This window comes from Hibiscus syriacus, unplaced genomic scaffold (assembly GCF_006381635.1).
Source record: "Hibiscus syriacus cultivar Baekdansim isolate YM2019G1 unplaced genomic scaffold, ASM638163v2 tig00001713_pilon, whole genome shotgun sequence".
Taxonomy (NCBI): domain Eukaryota; kingdom Viridiplantae; phylum Streptophyta; class Magnoliopsida; order Malvales; family Malvaceae; genus Hibiscus; species Hibiscus syriacus.
In genome coordinates, this window is record NW_024061883.1 from 822,297 (window position 1) to 831,166 (window position 8,870).

Sequence of the window (8,870 nt, forward strand, 5' to 3'; positions counted from 1 at the left end):
TATTAGCCTAAATGTAGCTAAATGCAATGAAATGGGCTTTTAGACAACTAATAACCTAAGTAAAAACACAAAATATAACCTTGTCTCATTCGGCTGTACGCCTTCAGAAAAAGGAATCCAACCTCGTCATCAACATGCAACGGCAAAGAGAGAAATTATCAAAATTAAGAGCATATTTTCTACCCAAAAATTACTGTAAAATGGTAGGGTATAAAACCCGAACCAGAATGTCTTTGTAAGGGTCCTTTCTTTTTGGAAAAGACCCTAAGAGAAGCAATCAAAAAGAGTAAAGAATTTTTCAGCGGTACTACTTCATATTTTCGATTATTTCAATACATGCATGTTATTGTCGAGTTAAAAAAAAAAAAAGGAAAATCACTTGTTTGTTCGAAAACCTCAAAAGGACTTTCACGGCTTCCTTTGTGCCGATAAGAGTCCCGTCTGGGGAGAGACAGTAGCCATTGTGGTTTGCTAGAGAGGGAGAAGTCGAGAGATAAAGGTTGTTTCGAGAGTTTAGAGTCTCGGGATTAGAGTTTTAAGACCAAAATTTGGGTTGTGAATCTGAGCGTTTCGTTTGAAGGGGGTTTGGAGAGGTAGCAGTCACCGAAGAGTGGTAATCGGAGGAAGGAGACGCCGTTCGTAACCCTAGGTCACAAAATGAGAAGAGGGTGAGAAAGGAGGGAGGCGGCCGAGAGAGAGTGAGGAAGTGATTAGAGCCTTAGGTTAATTTTAGGGTTTTAGGATTAAAAATAATTAATAACAGGGTAAAAATAGTCTTATAACAAAACTTTAGGTCTAATTTGTTTCAATTCCCTTAACTTTCAGCTTCTATTTGCATTTTAGCCACTGTTTACTTTTTATTGCTAATTTGTTTCAAATACAGGGCACTGATTGCGTAATTTTTCCTTTCTGTGTTAATAGTTAATTACACGCCGAAAAAAGGAATAATTGCTTAAATGCCATCAAACTTTGCACTTGTTTTTGCATATTAGTCTTCACTTGTATGATTTTATTATTATTTTTTAAATTTCATCACTATGTTTTGTATGTTTTCATTTCGATCCTTTAAATTTGTTTAATTAATTAATTATTTGTATTCAATTTAGTGTTAAACCTTTTAATTTAGGTTATTTAGTACTATTAGGTTTTATTTTAGATTCGATTAGTACTCAAATTTAGGGTTTAGATTTCACTTATAACTTTTAGTAAAACTATTCTTTTACATTTGATCCTTTGATTTAGTTAGTTCACATTTTAGTCTCTATACTATTAATTATGGCTCTAGCATTAACATGCTTGAGGGTTCTCATCGATTACTCGACTCAATAATTCGTAAAATAAAAATTAATTAAGTGATAGAGCCTTCACTATTAGGTTAAATTTCATTTAGTCCTTTAATTTAGGGGATATTCGATTTGGCTCTCATATTAACATGCCCGAGAGTGCTCATCGATTATTCGATTTAATAATTGGGTAAAATTGACTAGGAATAATATTAGAGATTACAATTTCTAGGTTTAGTCCCTTAGGTTCTTTAAATTTCATGATTTGACACTCTTGGTTAGAAATTTACCTTAATTAACGACTTAGTGTAATTAGGTTTAATAACAAATTGATTGATTGCATTTTGATTTTAAAATCAAGGCAATGTTAATTTACTAGGCGATTAATGATGTATCCTCCGTCATTGCTTGAGGGTGACCACTGTTAGTCTTCGAAATAAATTGACATCATTTTCAAACTTCGCATCATATTTTAAAAATTAAGACAATGTTTATTTATTGAGGTCGATAACAAAGCTTCCGCTGGTGCTTAGAGGTGGTCGTTATTGGCCTTGGTAAGTCAACATTCTTTTGTAAATCTTGCATACATGGTTGAATATTGGGCGCTGTGAGGTGCTTAGAGGTGGTCGTTATTAGCCTTGGTAAGTCAAATTTCGAACTCAAAAATTCCAACTTTAGAATATAAGGTAATCCACTACGTATCAATTTTGGGCGCTGTGAGGTGCTAATTCTTCCCCATGCATAACATACTCTCAAACTTGATTTATGATTTCACAGTCCAAAATTGGGTAGTTTTGATAAAATAAATTTTTTATTAAAATTACCTATTTTGGTGTCCAATTGCATTTTAAAATGATTGGTGGTGACTCCTTAATTTTTTTCATAAACGATTTTTAAAAGCGTTGATAATCGATTTTTCACCCAAAAGTCGATCATCACAGTTATAATTATGGTTTTAGTAATTTCACTATACTAACATTTGAAATTTATTTTTCATATTTTATTTTTATGATATTATTAGTAGGTTTAAATTGATAATACGTTATGGTTAAAATGATGACATGTAATGTAAACTTATTATTAATTAAACATAACTAATTAAATTTCATAAGCAAATAGCAATAAACTCGAATTCACGACAATGAATATCAATATTATCAATATGAATCTACTATTATATGAAGGTAGATGATCGAATTTTTCCAAACTAGAACAATGCTATCAAAGTTTAACAAATGCAATTATTACAATGGTTATGACGCACTTACTTTTAACATAAAAATTTTAATTTTACATATTTTTAGAATCATTCTATGGATGAAAATAGACGATTGATATTATCTCTGTATTTTTTTTTAATGAATATATTCTTATTTTTTATCTAACAATCTTACAAATATGTAAAATTAAAAGTTTTCACGGTGTGAATGGATATTGTTGTCGTAACATTTTAAAAAAATTGACTTTAGGGTTCATTTTGATTAAATTGGGTTTTCTTTTAAAAATAAAAAAAAACGTCACCAATCTTTATTTAAGGTATGATTGGATCACCCAAAAATATTTTAACTTAAAAACTACTAAAACAACTTTTAGTCTATTTTTCAAAAAAAAAAACGAGTTCGGAGTCGATTATAGGGAAGAATTAGCACCTCTTAATGTCTTAAAACTAGTATCAAGTCGATTAATTATTGTGTTTGCAATGGAATTTATGACTTCGAATTTTAATTTAATTGATGAGACCTTTTTCAACTGAATAAATACAACGTTATTTTAAAAAGGTTATAGAGAAAAAAGTTAATAATCCGTTATATTTATGTAGATAGACCACATAATATAAAGTAAAATGGTGTCCCATATTTTCCAGCCAAAGGGTGAATTACTAATATTTCTTCTTAGGAATTTAAAAACTTTTAAAATAAAGTAACAACGTTTCAACACCACGAACCGAGAAGAAATGCCATTTAATATAAAGTAGAATGATGATTTTTCCATTCTCGGAAAGAAACATTGTTCTTTTCCTTTACAATCAAATGTTGAAATTATTCTATTGAAACTATACAACAAGCAAATATTTTATTATTAATAATTACCAAGGATGTTCAAATATTTATAAAATGTCGAGTTTGGACCATTGAAAAGAATTGAACAACCAATCCTCGTTAAATCAAAATATAAGAACATTTTCTCTTTCTACCATCTCATTAATTTTAAAGTGTCCTCATTTTATTTGGTTTCAATAGAAGATATTTATTTATTTTAAATTGCGAGAATCGAACTATAGGATGGATTAAGACAATCCTTTTTAATAATTTAAAATAAAAAATATTATCTTTTAATCATATTATGAAAAAGATTAGAATTATTCTTGTGATGTTATCATGCATAATTGATTAAAATGTCAGGAAAGTCAATCAACATGCTTCAATAAACATTAATTAAAATTTTATATATCTAACATAAACAAAATAGTAAATAAATACTACATATTATACAAATACACAACAAAAATAATACATACTACTAACAACGACTAAAGTAAAATCAGAATATGTCAACCTTAGACATGAAACTTAATTAGTGACTACAATAAAAAAGATTACAAATTGCAAATGAAATAAAGTTTTAATAACTAAAGGGTACCCATCCGAATATTATAAACTAAATAAATTAGAAATAAAAAGTTAAAGGTAAAGCAAAATCACTAAATACGATATTCTAAGAAAAAATGAAATTAAAAATAAACAAAATCGACTCTCTCTCCTTCGATGAGATTTTTGCATAAAAACAAGATCGGGGACTAACGAAACAACAATCACATAAGTAAATAAAAATAAAAAGAAGATCATCAATTTTAATTGAGAAGTCTCAAGGAATAATAGATGCTATATTTGAAAAAATATATTCGAAAACATTTTAATTATTTATCGATTCTCTCTTCCAATAATATTTTTAAGAAAAAAATAGACCAAAACAACAAGAATAAAAGATAAATAAAATTAAAAATTTTGCCTTTAAACAAAAAAACTTCTTTTATTGCTTTCATTTCCTATCACCTTTCGGTAGAAAAGAAGCAAATGCAAGCTGGGAAATCCAACACATGGAATTGGGTCTTTTCGAATTGTTTATTCTTATATTTTTCCAATTTTTGGTATTTTAGCATTTCTGAATGCATAAGTATTTTCAAATTTATATGAATCAAGCGATTTCGGCGATAAAATAATTGTTGTTATTCTTTAAAGTTTCGAGTTTAAGCACAATGTCAAATGATTGAACATTACCTTGTATTAACTCCGATTAATTAAAAAATATTTGAATTTAATTAGATTTATTTAGATTATAGACCTTTTACTAATAAGGATAAATTACATATTTAATACTTAAACTATTACTTTTATTCTATTTTAGTACTTAATTTTTTTCTCTTCAAAACCATACTTAATATTTTTCTCTTCAAAACCATACTTAATATTCAGTTTATGTTTCAATTCAGTATCATACTGTTAAAAACTTAGTGACAACAATGACGTTGAATTATTTTCCCTTTTTTGATATTCCACGCATCTTTAAATGTAAATTACACGTCATTAGTGCAATTAAGTTTTTAACGACGGAGTTCCAAATTGAAACCTAAATTAAACGTTATTTGTAGTTTTGGAAAAAAAAAAACAGAGTTTAGGTATTGAAACGGAATAAAAATGATAGTTTATATATCAAATGTGTAATTTATCCTATTAATAAATTAGATTGTACCAAATTAATGAGAAGTTATTAAATGGTCTTGGCTCAGCACATCATCTGTGATCCCAACCAATAGTATTTGTCCATATAATTTTTTTTTAAGGTGAATCTTCACCTTTTTCCTACGTGTAAATAAAAAGTATGTGATTATTTGATAGTTATTTTGAAATTTGTGATCGTCATTCATTGGGACTATGGATAACGTGGTGAGCCGGGTCCATGAAATAATTTATCCAAACTAAATATATAAAAAATAGATTGTACCAAATTGGGCTTATTGATTTTTTGGATCATAATTGAGAAATATATGTTTAATCTAATAATAAATAATTTTAAAATTGCAGACAAGATGTATTAGGGATGTTAATATGTTGGTTAGAAATGTTGATATTTACGTTTTATAAACTATATTTAGATATTAAAATTTGTTGTGTGGGCTAGAAAAAATTATATGGAACTCATTTTGTTCGTTCAAAGTACATTATAGCAAATGACTTAGATTTTAAATTAATTTTTCAGTGTACATTTCTTAAGATTTTTTCTTAACAAGTGGCAACGTACACTTATCTTATCAACTATTTGAACTCAAGAACAATACTCTCCTAAATTATTGATGTGATTTGATGGGTTTAAAAGTTTAATATATTAAATAATTATGAACATCTTAATTATATAAGATATACACTTTTGTTTTATAATGGAATAATTGATTAGCGTATCATATTCGTATTTATACTTAGTTTATCCTTTTTTAGTGGGGCTCATCCATTAATGGCTTTAATAAAAGAGAAAATAACAACAGTGATCGAAAATGCCTTATAATATACGATTTTAACAAATTTTTTTTGGATTTGCGAAAATGACCAACAAATTTGCAACGCGAACTCCAATTTCGCAACCCAGTTTCCAAATTCGCAACGCGAATACGTGAATCGCATTGCGATTTTCTAAATTCGCATTGCGATTTTCTAAATTCGCGTTGCGATTTTCCAAATTCGCAATGCGAATATGTTAATCGCAACGCGAATTTGGAAAATCACAACGCGAATTTGGAAAATCGCAACGTGAATTTGTAAATCGCAGCGCGAATTTAGAAAATCGCAACAAAGAAGTCAAATTCGCAACACAAAAGTCAAATTCGCAACACAGAAGTCAAAGCACGTTTATTTTCGCAATATTAATTTCGCAACACAAATGTAAACAGTATTATCGCAAATCATAACCTAAAACCCTAAATCACAACTCAGCCTCATCTCCATCTCTCACTCTCTACGGCGACATCTGTCCCCATCTCCGACGAAATCCGACCCCATCTCCGACGAAATCCGTCTATCTCTATCTCTCATAGCAACCCTCACAACCATTCACGGTCAGAAATGGAAAATCTACCATCGATGGTTAGTTTTTATAATCTCTTATTTTTATTTTGAAATTTTTGTATTATTATTAGATTTTTCTTATATTGATGATAAATTTATTGGTAATTTCAATATATAGATTAACCATTTCACTTAGATTGCTTAGTAAATTCATTCGGTTGCTGCCAATACTGCTAAACTGTTTAGTCTTTAACACGGTGAAGTTAGTATTTGTCTTTTGGTTGAAGTAATGCAATTCATTCAAGTTTCAATTTGCAGAAGAATAGTTTTTGAAACTTAAATTCGCAACACAAAAATCGCAACGCGAATTTAGTTTTGTGTTGCAATTTTCATTTTCGCGTTGCGATTTTGTTGTTGCGATTTCATTTTCGCGTTACGATTTTCATGTTCGCGTTGCGATTTTCATTTTCGCGTTGCGATTTTCATTTCGCATTGTGAATTTAAGTTTCAGAAACTACTCTTCTTCTGCAAATTGAAACTTGAATGAATTGCATTACTTCAACCAAAAAACAAAGATAAATACTAACTTCACAGTGTTGTGAATTTAAGTTTCAAGAATAAACTACTACTCTTTATGTTGTCCTTGAACCTACATTAAACCTATATGTTGTCCTTTTAAATATTTTATAAGTGCTTACTTTTGGAATGTTATCTGATGCATTTTGTGAACTATGATGGAATAATGACTTGGGTGAATACCGTGCTAGTTTGAATTATATTTGGTTTTGTTTTCACTGTTTAATATCATGTCTGTTTATAGTGTATAATTTGTAGTTTTTGGTATATCTAACTTGGTATGTTTATTGTTTTTGTAGAAATTTTTTTCGGCTCAATTGACCTTAAGGAATAAATTAAGCCTAGCCAATAAAATTGCGTCGACGCTTACACCTCTACAAAGAAAATTGTTTGAGGATACTTGCTTCGGGCCATGGATGAAAGTACAACATCCGGGTGGAGATGCTATGTTGACACATTTGTTTCTTCAGATCATGACTAACGATCTACCCGAGAGGATACAACGTGGTGATGAAGAGATATGGTTTCATTTTCCTCCGGCGTATACTTGTTTTGGGCGGGAGGAGTTTTGCTTAATCACTAGTCTACGCTTCGGACACGGTGAAGTAACCCGGTACACTAGTCATATCTCCCGCCCATCATGGTTATCTCGGGTTTTTCCTGAGCTGGCAAAGTCGAAGCCGAGTTTACACGTCGATGACTTGAAGAGATTATTTGTTAAAGATGGTTTTACTCGATGGATGACCTTGATGTTGTCCAAGTATGCCATTTATTACTTTTTCATGCCGGCTTTTTAGGCAAAGAGGGCAGACAACCTATTTCTGAGGACCTAATATTATTGGTAGAGGACCTAAATGCATGGAACTTGTTTCCGTGGGGTTCATATCTATGGAAAGCTACCTGGAAGAAGTTTTCGTCTACCTTTGAGGACCGAAAAAGTTTGCGGGGCGACGGTTCTAAATACACTTTGGCAGGCTTTATTTGGGCCTTTAAGGTAAGAATTTATATATAATGTTTCCAAATTTATAATTAATTATTTAACAATTACTGATGTTTGTGTATTATATTGTTTGTAGATTTGGATATTTGAGGCTTTCCCCAGCATGCGGACATATGCGATAAAAAATTCAAATGATATTCCTAGGGCTATTACCTGGAGGAGGATCCGCCTGTTGGATTGGGAAGAGTTACTCCCATATACGACGATGAATGATGTAAGATTACACACAAATACTACCATATTTAAACAAGTTATTACTAGTACACGTTTAACTTAGTTTGAGCTTTTATATTGTTAGGAGGCCAACTATCCATTACAGAGGCTAACACCCATAGAGGCTGAGCTTGCCACTGATTGGTGGCAAGCTAGTAAGCGGTTTTTTGATGGGACGGATGATGAGCACCCCCTACTTCGAGAGCCATCACCTGATCGGGCCGATTCTACAGCTCGACACCCGGAGCCATCACTTGATCGAGCCTCTTCTCCACCTCCACCATCACTTATTCCATCACATCATCGAGCCTCTTCTCCACCATCACCTCATTATAGGCGACCAATAAAGAGGCCACGACATTTATCTCCCTATTCTCCACCTCCACGGGATGAGTTAGGGGAGTTACGTGATGAGGTCGGTGCTTTGCGTCATGAGGTCGGTACTTTACATGAAGACAATGGTGCGCTACGTGATGAGGTACGGTCTTTACGTGGTGAGGTGGATGTTTTTCGCGATGACAATGGTGCGCTATGTGGTGAGGTATCTACTTTACGTGATGAGGTAGCCGCTCTACGTGAGATTGTTTCATCGTTGCATAATAAGGTTCATAATCTACGCAATGAGGTAAATTTGTTTAATACTATACTAAAAATGCAAATAATCTTTTTTCGACATTATTTATTTATTTATTTATTAATTTATTTTCAGCGGCCTGATAAAGTAGATGCTTTACGTCAGGT